The 13,087-nt window shown below is 34.2% G+C and overlaps 2 long non-coding RNA genes across 2 annotated transcripts; one reads left to right on the forward strand and one right to left on the reverse strand.

Moving 5' to 3' along the window:
* Positions 1-619: 619 nt before the first annotated feature.
* LOC124453536 lies at positions 620-4,338 on the forward strand. The gene is made up of 2 exons (XR_006951127.1): positions 620-748; positions 4,236-4,338. It is a non-coding gene; the product is annotated as an uncharacterized LOC124453536 (long non-coding RNA).
* LOC124453512 lies at positions 3,423-7,860 on the reverse strand. The gene is made up of 3 exons (XR_006951103.1): positions 7,833-7,860; positions 5,622-5,880; positions 3,423-4,605 (listed from the first exon to the last, which is right to left on the reverse strand). It is a non-coding gene; the product is annotated as an uncharacterized LOC124453512 (long non-coding RNA).
* Between the last annotated feature and the right edge of the window lie 5,227 nt (positions 7,861-13,087).

Below are 13,087 nucleotides of genomic sequence, written 5' to 3' on the forward strand. Positions count from 1 at the left end.
AAGTTTGAGTCCTTAACAGACCAACTCACACGATCGCTAACTACCCTCTAATTCATGCATCCCGAGCTAAATATTGAGGTTTTTCACAATTCTTCACCCTAGTCTTTTAGCAATTCGTTTGCATCATATGCCGTCATTTTGATCAATGGCAGCTTTTATTGAATAATTCTTCATGAATGACTCTTCTGAATGACTCTTCAAAAATAAGTTTAATGATTTTGCTCTTCGTGTGTATATTAGATAAGTCTTTTTTCCCCAGTTTCCATTACTACTTTCATTCAAATAAGATGATTAGAGATTTTGCAGGGGAGACAATTCAAACATTGTGCATATTTGTCATGGAGACAGTCAAATGTCGATTATAGCAAGATGACATATAATGTAATATTTAATTTATCACACAAAGCGTATTTTGATTTGGAGGTTTTATGAGAAGTACCTTTCACTGGCTTTGCAGGCACAAAGTCTGATCGTATGATGTCAGATCAGATTATTGTTTGGTAAGTTGTTATTAACTTGCCTTTACGCAGGTGCTTAGATACTTTGATTGCGTCTGTGCCCACGAACTGGTGTCCAGTGTATTATCAAAGTTCATAGTGGAGAATTGAGAATGGTTGAGATGAGATTGTTTGTGTTATTTATGAATTTTAAGACCAATTTGTGGAGAGTACGGTGTGAAATGATCTTTTCCATGACAGCATTCACAAGAAGATTATAAAGATTAGCTGGGGTTTTTTTTAAGGAGTAAGTACGAATTTGTTAGCGTATTTTGTTTTTGTAATTATGTGATGAATTTTGCCGATGCTCTTAAGTCTTAACTCTCGAGCCTCGTGTTCATAAAACATTATTTATGTCGCTTCATAATGTCAAAAATCTTTTCGAAAATTTTTTGTTCCGTTAAAAACGAAATTCCCCGCAAGAAATCCGGTCACAATTTTCACAAGAGAAAAAGATATTTTATTCTTGAAATTAAAATTCAAATATGGCGGTAAAAATATTGCTTCAGATGTTTTGAGTTCAACGGATATTATAACTTAACCTTGTGTATATATGTTTAAGTATGATAATGATAAGGATTCTCTGGATTTGTTTTAAATTTTATTATTAAGCTAATAAAAAAATTAGATTAAAATTAAAAATTAGATTAAAATTAAATTTTTTTTTTAATTTTTTTATTAAGCGAATTTCATTGACGTAATCGATACACCCGAAACCATGACAACGCATCTTATACCATCCAATAATAACAACTCAACTACCAACCAACCAATCAGACGCTCCAAACGCCTACAAAAATCTTTGTAAATAATATATTGTCACATTCTGACGAAGGTTCGAAGCACCGAGTTGAAAGCTTAATAAAAAAATTTAAAACAAATCCAGAGAATCCTTATCATTATCATAATATGCCTGGGTTACCAATTTTCAAATATGTTTAAGTATGTATAAAAACTTTATTTCAAGAGGGTAACAGACAACAGTCAAATAGTCTGATAAACTACTGGCTCTCTTATACTATACATACAAATGTATATCAAAATTCTAAAATTATACTATAGTATATATTTAAAAAATGATCATGCACTCAACTTGAAAACATTTATATACTTCTTGTTTAGTTAGCATGAATTTGACGTCAAGTACGTTAATTTTTGGCAGTCTGTGTGACGTGTATTTATTTGATCATGGAGCATTTTGTTTATTAAAACGCGTGCCAAAAACACCTTTTTTTTTCTATATATGCACTCGTACTTAAGCGTATTGTAATCTGGGCTAGAATTTGTGATAAGCAAAAACGTGTCGTTAGAGTGATATAATAGCTATTATTGATACACTGAGTTCAGTTCCTTACAAAGTTTCTTGATTGTTTGAGTAATTTTCTTGAGCCCCATTGACATAGACGAATAGCGAAAATGCAAAACATGAAAACCACTTAAACACGGGCAAACCACTTAAACATGGGCAAACCACTGGTTTTGAGGACGTTGCTCTGATGCTGCTTGTATTTTCTGAAAATATATTTTGGTTTTGCTCAAATAATAATGGTGTATAACATGATATACAGAGCAAAAAGCTCTCTAAAAGAAGACTTTATTATGTATAAATCTATAACCGTGGGTGTGTGTTCTGATGTGCATTTTACCTGAAGTACCTGTGAGTCCGTCGTTATTGTTTTGAACAGCTAAGTCTTTCAAAAATTTCCTATTTGTCACTTTGAATGTCATTAGCTAACGATGGGATAAAAGTTTCAGATTGAAGCTCTCTTTTCTTTCTTGTCTGTCAATGTTTTTGGCTCAGATTAAAATCAATGATTTCTTCTGGTTAAGTGAAAATAGTTCTCGATCTTTTCCCGCTGAAGTGGTTGGATTTGTGCACGTGTTGATTGTACTAATCTTCATAGTGCAGTGGCATCCTCCTGTTATACAAACATATTTCTTATTGTGATTAAAGGAAATGTCTTGCCGTCTTCACCGAAATGATCAGAGATGATGGTTTGTGTGTGACTGTGTGTCAGTGTATGTGGGAGGGGGGGGGGAGGCCCGATTGTTAAGTGTGTCCATTAATTGTTTGATATATTAGTATTTTGCAGGGAAATTGACTTACATCTTGTATATCTAAGACTGGGGGTGGTGGTGCATATTTCTCTTCAACCTTGTCCTAAATCCATCCTTGCGTTTTGACGTATCATTAAATTCTTGATAAATGACTAATGATGTCTCACCCTGGCTGTTCTATTTCATAATGTGGTCAGTCGTCTATTTTCTTCAATATTGCAGTGAACTGATTCACTCACCAAAATAAATTTTATTCGTGTACAGAACGTCTTGTTGTTATTAAAAAGTTATGGCTTTACCAGGGCCCAGGGTGGTCTCATGTTATTGAGAATTCTTAGCAAAGTCTTTGTTGTAGGTATCTTGATTTGTCATATTTCAAAACATAAATTCGTTCAATGTTAAGAATAACGTACTAATAAATGCTATAGCAAAATTTCCTGTTTCAGCACACAATGTAAGTTTGTGCTTTGGGTCATCACAAGAATTTTTTGTGTAAGCAAACTTTTCATCATAACGCAAGTAGAATAAAAACTATGCAAATTTCATTTTGATGGTTCATCGTTATTGTTTCTTTTGGCTCATATGCCTGTGATGAAAGGATTCTGTATTTAAGCTGTCCGTGCACTTGAGACTGTACGTTAGCAGCGTACACATTTTCTTTATTTTGAACAGATCAACTTACTCTTTGATCGATGGAAGGAAGCTCTGTTTATACCGGAGTATTTGTTTTCCAATATAACCTCCAAGTAGCAGCCGATATATGAAAGAAGTTTGTTGTCACTTTTTCAACAAGCTATAGAAAACTTAACAAACAAGCAAGACTCATTTTTTCTTTCAAAGTTTTTATCGAAGCTTTAAGCAAATCTATAACGTCTCTAAGTTCAAGGTTTATTTGATTAATGATATGTACCGTTAAAAAAGTATTACACTCCTGATCTTTCTCATGAAAAGAAAAATCAAAAAGTTGGCTGTAAATTTTAGTCAGTTTAAATCTCACTACAAATCATGATAGTTTCTTTTTCTTTCATCTTCGCTTTAAAACTATGCTAATATTACCTATACTATACCCAAATAAAAAATTTATATATTAATCATAAAGTTATGAACGATGAATGTAGTTACATCGCAAATGTTTCATTGGTGGTCCGGAAGGAAAAGGTCGTTGACCGGGATGTTGGAGTAAAAACAGTATTCTTCTTTCTAAACAACGCCTTCATACTGTTTCGATAATCTGGAAGCCTCAGTGCATACACAATTGGATTGACAGCAAAATTCACCATGGCAACTGGTTCGTAGTAGTAAGAAAAACGCCAAGCCAATTCACCTTGTAGTTTCCCTAGCCTTTGAATAAACTCCACTTGTTTGGCGACAAAAAAGGAAATGCAGTTACCAGTAATAAGACGTTCAGCACAATGATTGTCTTCACAATTTCAAAATGTTTAGTGTTGTGCTGTTCAGCATTTACTTTAGTGTCTTGTCGACTTAGCAATACTACCTTAAGTATGAAACACTTCAATATGATCTGAAGTAAAACAGCAATCTCCAAAACAGCATATAGCGTGATATAAGTGTACATAACGTGGTCGATTTTCTCGTCAAAAATTGATATGAGTTCACCAAATGCCATGCAAATGGCAATCGACCAAACAGTCGCACATAATTTGTATATTTTTCTGGTAGACAACATCTGTCGGCTACGTATGGGATACTTTGCAATCATGTAAGTTTGCCATGTGAGTGATGTCAAGTGAAAAAATGAGCCCGCAGCCCCAAACATCCAAAAGAAAAGGACAGAATAAATGACAGCTTCTGACGGTTTCACCTCGAACAATCTACCCAATCCAACAATCATGAATTGGGACAAAGATGCAGTGATGTCAGCTATAGATAAGCTTAAGATGGTAATCCACGGTCCTCGTCTTAGTTTGTTTAAAGGATCCTTCACAATAACAACAATAAGAAGACCATTTGTAAGGACACCAACTGTGGAGACCACCATTATTGTTATTAATGTTTCATAACCAAACGAGATATTGTTCTTGGGTTTGTTCTTCAATGAAACATATGAAAATTTTAAATGCATTGTAAACTGTCATATTTCTCAATGGTGCAGAAGAAAATTGCAAGAATTTTAGAAATGCATTAATTCAATGCTTTATCTCTTGTCAGTCTATTTCATTTCTTTTAGACGTAGTTTTCCACTGCAAGTGTGCAAGTTTTGCACTCAGCAAGTGTTACGAATTACAGAATACGGAAGCATTTCAGAAGCGGATACACCTCAAGGCTTCGGGGATGAGTTATAAAAATTTCAAATACGAACTCGCAGAACTGCCATTTTCTGTAGTCTTTGCTGCATATTAAGTGCTAGCAAAAGGGGGAATGTGGAGATTTTTACAGAAGTTGGACAGCAACAAAGAATTCACAAATTGTGAAACGGAAATCATTTCTGCTGCGCTTGACACGAGGATTTGATATGATTATTTATCATATGATTTTTATTCTAAGTCTCTTTTTGCGTGACATGTATTAAAATATTGTGAACACTTTAGATTATTTGATTTCGAGATGGAGCATATGATAATAAATAACTTACAGAAATTATGGAGAGGTACAATTATTGTAGTTGATGGTGGTCTTATAAATATTGGAAATGTTGCAAATAATTCTAAAATCACTGCACATTATACTGTGAAGAAGTTTGTATCTAAAATAAAAGCGCTAAAGTTCCGCGTGTTTTTGATAGAAAAATCTTTCCTTTTAAACGTATTCAGTTTCAGGCTTGGCGTAAACCAACTTCTGATAATGCCATAAAAATCGCATAAAGGAAATAATAAATACAAAAATTATAAGGTTGTTCAATAAGATGACTTTTACCCAATGGCTTCAGTTAGACTATTGTGGCTTTTTGACTTTTTTTAATATGAGATTTTTTTGCACCTACCTCATTTCTTTGAATGCATTTCTTTCCAGTCAACAAAACATTTCATTGACTTTAAATTAATTCATGAGACCAAATAAAATGATTTTTGCAATTACATACAATAGAGTTTTTATTTATAAACTTACATCACTTCGATTACGAGAACCAGTCTCATTCCTTGTGCAATTTGTCTGGTTTGTTTGAGTCGAGTTGCACATTTTCCCCAAATCACCAGCATTGGCCATTGGATGTACTTTCATCAAACTTGTAAGAATAAGGAATCCATAGACAAAGGAAGGATAGACGTTTTGGAAATGCCTTTTGATTATCATAGTGAGACCCTAGATAATATGGTGCGCTGCTTTTCTTTCACTTTGAATTTGATATTGACAGAGTATGTTCCCCCTAAAATCAAGTAAGCGTTGTGTGTGTTGAAGTTGTTATTTCATCGTCGTGCACATACATATTGTTTACAGATTTAATTAGCGTATTTAATATGATGATCGTTTTTGCGAATAACGGCAGACGTTTTGTCATTTGTCTGTTTATAATACAATCAACCATCCATGTAGGAGCACTTTTTAAATACAGAAACCTCGTTATTTTAGAAGTTCCCAGGTAATTTTGCATTCACTCGTGGATTTTTTTTTCATTCTATTCCCTAAATCTTTGTGTATAGATTTTGAAATATTCGGAGCGTGTGTTTAATTCAATATTCGACAAGTGTCGTGTTATTATTTGAAGGAAAGCACGAATAAACAAGAAACAAAACACATTACTAAATAAGATTGTCATACACTGTTTTGATAATGGAAATATCTCAGGTAACTTAAGTTGTGTAACACAAAACGAGTGGTTAAATATACGTGATGTACAATAAAGAGTGTTGAAATTCGTGATTAAATGCATATGGTAATCACAAATTTTAATAACCGCAGACTGCCCCATCCTTGTCTTTAGAGAGTAGTTGTCAAATATTCAATGAGGACATCATACCTTGTTCATTGTTTAATCGAATAGTGAAAACTTTTAGACGTAAACGATTTGAAATCAACACTAGAAGCGTCAAATGTAATTCATGCAAGACCTTGAACGTTTCTAAATCAAAATAATTGATTTGGAAGATGAAATAGAATTCAATGCACATGATTCATTTACCAAGGATGTTTATGCATGACGCAGTTTGTACATCAACAAGCATACACTTAACGAAGCTTTCACTTTAAAAAATTTGTGCATTAGACAAAATATGATTAACTCGATCAATGCAGACAAAAACCATTTACTTAAAGTACGCAAGACTAATGTTGATTATGTTAATTATGCTGAGAGGGCACATTAAAAGTAGACGTAATAGCTTCTTGGAATCATGATTCACCCTGCGGGACGTAAATCATGTGCGACAAAGGATTGATAAAATGAACAACCTCACAACTTTTCCGCAGAAAGTTAAAGAATGTCACTATAGGCAGTATTCCTTTATAAAACGTTTGAAACATTAATTTTTTAGTGTTAACTGACCCAAACCTTGCTGAAACCTATATAACATTTTAACTACATTATGACCCCGGTAAAATCAAATGCATTTACCAGCAAGCAAAGCATTGAAATTACTGATGCAAAAATTTCATCCAAATCAGAATCTTGTGATGCATGAGGAAAGTTCATCAGTTAAGAGGTAAAATGCTAATGTCAATTTAGACCATAAAACGTTGGAACAAAAATTCGATATCCCATACAACTAAAAAACATTCATCACATTCACGTTTCTAATTATTTGACACCAAATACAAGTCCTTGCCGATACATTTTGCAACGATCAACAAACCTGTACGCACCTGATCATTCTTCAACATGATCAACAAACAATTTTTGGAAAACAATTTACGTAGTATCTTGAAAATATAATTGGATATGCATTATGTAGCATGATATCAAACCGCCACTCACATCGAGGTGAGTTGAGAAAAAATCGAAACATCGCTTGCTTTTTTGTTCGTAGCTAATAGTAACATTGACTAGGACATCATTTTGTAGTGTACAAAATGAGATTTTTTTCTCAACAACGATTTTCTTTGACATAACATGTTATATAATAGAATAAAATATTTATAAACACAGGTGTGAATAAATCAGCTGAGAATACATTTTATTCGGCATTAATTGCAAGAGGAAATTTCCGTTTGTGCGAATGTATTGACAACGTTTGCCGTAACTTGAGTGGAATTAAGGATTTGTGAAAATTATAAGCAATGTATAGAGAATTGCATGCACATACATAATGGTAAAACTTTTGTCTCTGTTTACAAATCTTTTTAACTAAAATTAGTTTATGTTTTGTGTAATCACTCTCTTACCCGATGTTCTTCTTTCAAGAGTCTTGGCGCACAATGGCAAAAACACTTTTCTTTTGACATATTAAAACACATTTTGAATAATTATGCAAAGTAACAATAATCTTTTAAAGTGTATGTTTTCACCCCAACAGAGTTTCACAACTGTCTTTTGACTTATGAAATGTATTATGCCACGAAAGTTCTTTTACTGATAAGCCAAATTATCATGTAAATGATGCAAAACACGAGAGATTAATAAGAAAGACGTTGAAAAATATCAGTAATCAATGTATAAGATATAGTTGTATAAAAATGTCATCAACACTGAAACTAATACAAACAGCCACACCTTTGTACACAAGACGAATATTGCTATTTCTTTAATATTCAATTCTTCAAAATGATTTTAATTAATCTACCATCGTTAGACATAGTGAGTAATGTTAAGTAATTACAATCAGTGTTTCTGACTCTCGTACCTCTGATTCAAAGGCTATTCTTGAATGGTTTCCAATGATTTTGCATACACACCACCGTCATATACGATAACTTGTTCCTAATTTAAAGTTTGAGTCCTTAACAGACCAGCTCACATGATCGCTAACTACCCTCTAATCCATGCATCCCGAGCTAAATATTGAGGGTTTTCACAATTCTTCACCCTAGTCCTTTTAGCAATTCTTTTGCATCTTATGCCGTCATTTTGATCAATGGCAGAATTTACTGAATAAGTCTTCATGAATGACTCTTCTGAATGACTCTTCAAAAATAAGTTTAATGACTTTGCTCTTCGTGTGTATATTAGATAAGTCTTTTTTCCCATTTTCCATTACTACTTTCACTCAAATAAGATGATTAGAGATTTTGCAGGGGAGACAATTCAAACATTGTGCATATTTGTCATGGAGACAGTCAAATGTCGATTATAGCAAGAAGACATATCATGTAATATTTAATTTATCACACAAAGCGTATTTTAAATTTGGAGGTTTTATGAGAAGTACCTTTCACTGGCTTTGCAGGCACAAAGTCTGATCGTATGATGTCTAATCAGACTATCGTGTGGTAAGTTGTTATTAACTTGCCTTTACGCAGGTGCTTAGATACTTTGATTGCATCTGTGCCCACGAACTGGTGTCCAGTGTATTATCAAAGTTCATAGTTGAGAATTGAGAATGGTTGAGATGAGATTGTTTGTGTTATTTATGAATTTTAAGACCAATTTGTGGAGAGTAGGGTGTGAAATGATCTTTTTCATGACATCATTCACAAGAAGATTATAAAGATTAGCTGGGTTTTTTTTAAGGAGTAAGTACGAATTTGTTAGCGTATTTTGTTTTGTAATTATGTGATGAATTTTGCCGATGCTCTTAAGTCTTAACTCTCGAGCCTCGTGTTCAAAAACATTATTTATGTCGCTTGTTAATGTCAAAATCTTTTCGAAAATTTTTGTTCCGTTAAAAACGAAATTCCCCGCAAGAAATCCAGTCACATTTGCACAAGAGAAAAAGATATTTTATTCTTGAATTTAAAATTCAAATATGGCGGTAAAAATATCGCTCCAGGTGTTTTGAGTTCAACGGATATTATAATTTAACCTTGTGTATATGTTTAAGTATGTACAAAAACTTTATTTCAAGAGGGTAACAGACAACAGTCAAATAGACTGATAAACTACTGGCTCTCTTATACTATATATACAAATGTATATCAAAATTCTAAAATCATACTATAGTATATATTTAAAAATTAATCATGCACTCAACTTGAAAACATCTATATACTTCTTGTTTAGTTAGCATGAATTTGACGTCAAGTACGTTCATTTTTGGCAGTCTGTGAGAGGTGTATTTATTTGATCATGGAGCATTTAGTTTATTAAAAGGCATGCCAAAAACACCTTTGTTTTTCTATATATGCACTCGTACTTAAGCGTATTGTAATCTGGGCTAGAATTTGTGATAAGCAAAAACGTGTCGTTAGAGTGATATAATAGCTATTATTTATACACTGAGTTCAATTCCTTACAAAGTTTCTTGATTGTTTGAGTTAGTTTCTTGAACCCCATTGACATAGACGAATAGTGAAAAGGCAAAACATGAAAACAACTTAAACACGGGCAAACCACTTAAACATGGGCAAACCACTGGCTTTGTGGACGTTGCTCTGATGCTGCTTGTATTTTCTAAAAATTGTATTTTGGTTTTGCTCAAATGATAATGGTGTATAACATGATATACAGAGCAAAAAGCTCTCTAAAGGGAGACTTTATTATGTATAAATCTATAACCGTGGGTGTGTGTTCTGATGTGCATTTTGTGTGAAGCACCTGTCAGTCCGTCGCTATTGTTTTGAACAGCTACGTCTTTCAAAAATTTCCTATTTGTCACTTTGAATATCATTAGCTAACGATGGGATCAAAGTTTCAGATTGAAGCTCTTTTCTTTCTTGTCTGTCAATGTTTTGGCTCAGATTAAAATCAACGATTGCTTTTGGTTAAGTGAAAATAGTTCTTGATCTTTTCCCACTAAAGTAGATGAATTTGTGCACGTGTTGATTGTACTAATCTTCTTAGTGCAGTGGCATCCTCCTGTTATACAAACATATTTCTTATTGTGATTAAAGGAAATGTCTTGCCGTCTTCCCCTAAATGATCAGAGATGATGGTTTGTGTGTGTCTGTGTGTCAGTGTATGGGGAGGCCCGATTGTTAAGTGTGTCCATTAATTGTTTGATATATTAGTATTTTGCAGGAAATTGACTTCCATCTTGTATATCTAAGACTGGGGTGGTGGTGCATATTTCTCTTCAACCCTGTCCTAAATCCATCCTTGCGTTTTGATGTATCATTAAGTTCTTGATAAATGACTAATGATGTCTCAGCCTGGCAGTTCTATTTCATAATGTGGTCAGTCGTCTAGTTTTGATGTTTCTTATGTTACATTGCTATTCGTTATGGGCTTATGGCACCTAATAAAAAAAACAGCGTTAAAATAGCAAAGTTCTATCTTTCAATGCAACTTTGTGTTATCATTGTGATCACTAGTCTTTATCCCGAGTGGGCAATTGATAAGCTGATTGTTAAGCAATTTAAGTCAGTTTTCCATTCAAAATGAATTAAAATTTCACAACATAAAAAGATTGAATGTGGGGCTCAATTTGGACTGCGCGAATGACTTGGTTTATTAAATGTTATCAATTTAAAAAGTTTAAGGTCTTATAAATGAAAGAGTTATGCTGTGAAAGACTGAAAGTTATCAACAAACTAAAAATGTCCAAACATGTTTAAGGCTGGTTTAAATTAAGTCAAATAGGCCGAAGTTGTTTAAAACTTTGTACTATCCTTTGATATTATAGTTTATTCTACGGGTAGGACTCTTGTAAATAAAAGTAAAACTTTGAAAATAGAAAATCCCGTTTTCGTTCTAAATCGCCCTATACTCCGGTGTAATGTTTTACTCCAAAACTTTCATTTTAAGGATAATGAGAAATATTCCTTTTGCGCAATAGCGAATTATTGTATTCGAAGACCCATAAACCTTATAACTACTGCACAGAAATTTTTATTTCATATTTTATATTTTAAATGAAACCAAAGTTTAGTGGATTTAGAATATATAGCTCATAATGATAAAGTTGTTAGCTAGTTTGTTTTAAGTAAAAACAGGTGAAAACTGGAGTAAATGCATCAGTAAAATTTAATTATTCAGCAGTTCCGATTTTAATATTAGCTACACTAAAAGCTATGTCAGAAATGAAAGAATTTTAATTATCATTACAAAGTGCGTTTATTATTTCGCGCAAATTTTTTTGTTATTAAGTGATATGCAGAAATGACAGGTGTTCTTTGACAACTTTTCTAAAACTGTTTATGATGTCGAATTTATGATTGTGTCGTTTTGTAAAATTGTTTTTGTTATTGGATATTGATAATATATCGTTTTGTTGTACATTGATAATATATTTTTTACCAAAATATTTTTTTCTATAGAACTATACATTAGGATTGATGAGAATTGTGTAAATATGTGACTTGTAAAAAGATAAGACATTTTTATTTCTTTTATTGTTGAAACCTTGTGAAGACGTTTAAAAGCTCAAAGTTTCGTTCTTAAAGTTTAAAGCACAGTTTCTAATGATACAGGGGTATGGAGGATTCTCATAAATTTGTATTAAGTCATTACAGAATTAGATAACTGGAGCTTAACTCTTCACGTCATTGCTACTGTTGCTGGTACTTCTTGGCAGGAGAGGGTGGGGTGACAGTACTTCTCTTGCGGGAAAAGGGTTGGTGGTGGTGCTTGTACTTCTCTTGAGGGAGAAGGGTTGGTGGTGGTGCTTGTACTTCTCTTGCGGGAAAGAGTTGGTGGTGGTGCTTGTACTTCTCTTGCAGGAGAAGGGCTGATGGTGGTGTTTGTACTTCTCTTGCGGGAGAGAGGTTCGTGGTGGTGCTTGTACTTCTCCTGCTTTAGAGAGGTTGATGGTGGTGCTTGTACTTCTCCTGCGGTAGAGAGATTAGTGGTGGTGCTTGTATTTCTCTTGCTGAAAAGGGGGTTGTATTGGTGGTACCAATACTTCTCTTACGTGAGGAGAGTGGTGGTGCTGCTGGTATTTAGGAAAGGGATGTTGGTGGTGCATGTACTCTCTGCAAAGGTGGTGGTGGTACCGGTACTTCTCTTGCGGAGAGGTGGTTGTGATGCATGTACTTCTCCGCAAGAAGGTGGTGGTGCTGGTACCAGTACTCTCTTGTGGGAGAGGTGGTTGTGATGCATGTACTTCTCGCAAGAAAGGTGGTGGTGGTGGTACCTTGTACTTCTCTTGCGGGAGAGGTGGTTGTGATGCATGTACTTCTCTCGCAAGAAAGGTGGTGGTGCTGGTACCGGTACTTCTCTTGCAGGAGCGGTGGTTGTGATGCATGTACTTCTCTCGCAAGAAAGGTGGTGGTGGTGGTACTGGTACTTCTCTTGCGGGAGAGGTGGTTGTGATGCATGAACTTATCTCGCAAGAAAGGTGGTGGTGGTGGTACCAGTACTTCTCTTGTGGAGAGGTGGTTGTGATGCATGCACTTCTCTCGCAAGAAAGGTGGTGGTGGTGGTACCAGAACTTCTCTTACGTGAGAGGTGGTTGTGATGCATGTACTTCTCTTGCAAGAAAGTTGGTGGTGGTGGTACCGGTACTTCTCTTGCGAGAGAGGGTGGGAAGGTAGTTGAACCTCTTAACTCTCTGTATCGTGTGTTTCTTATGTTTTTCTACCATAAATTTAGTGTTTTTCAATAC

This window comes from Xenia sp. Carnegie-2017, unplaced genomic scaffold (assembly GCF_021976095.1).
Source record: "Xenia sp. Carnegie-2017 unplaced genomic scaffold, XeniaSp_v1 HiC_scaffold_25, whole genome shotgun sequence".
NCBI classification, from domain to species: Eukaryota; Metazoa; Cnidaria; class Anthozoa; order Malacalcyonacea; family Xeniidae; genus Xenia; species Xenia sp. Carnegie-2017.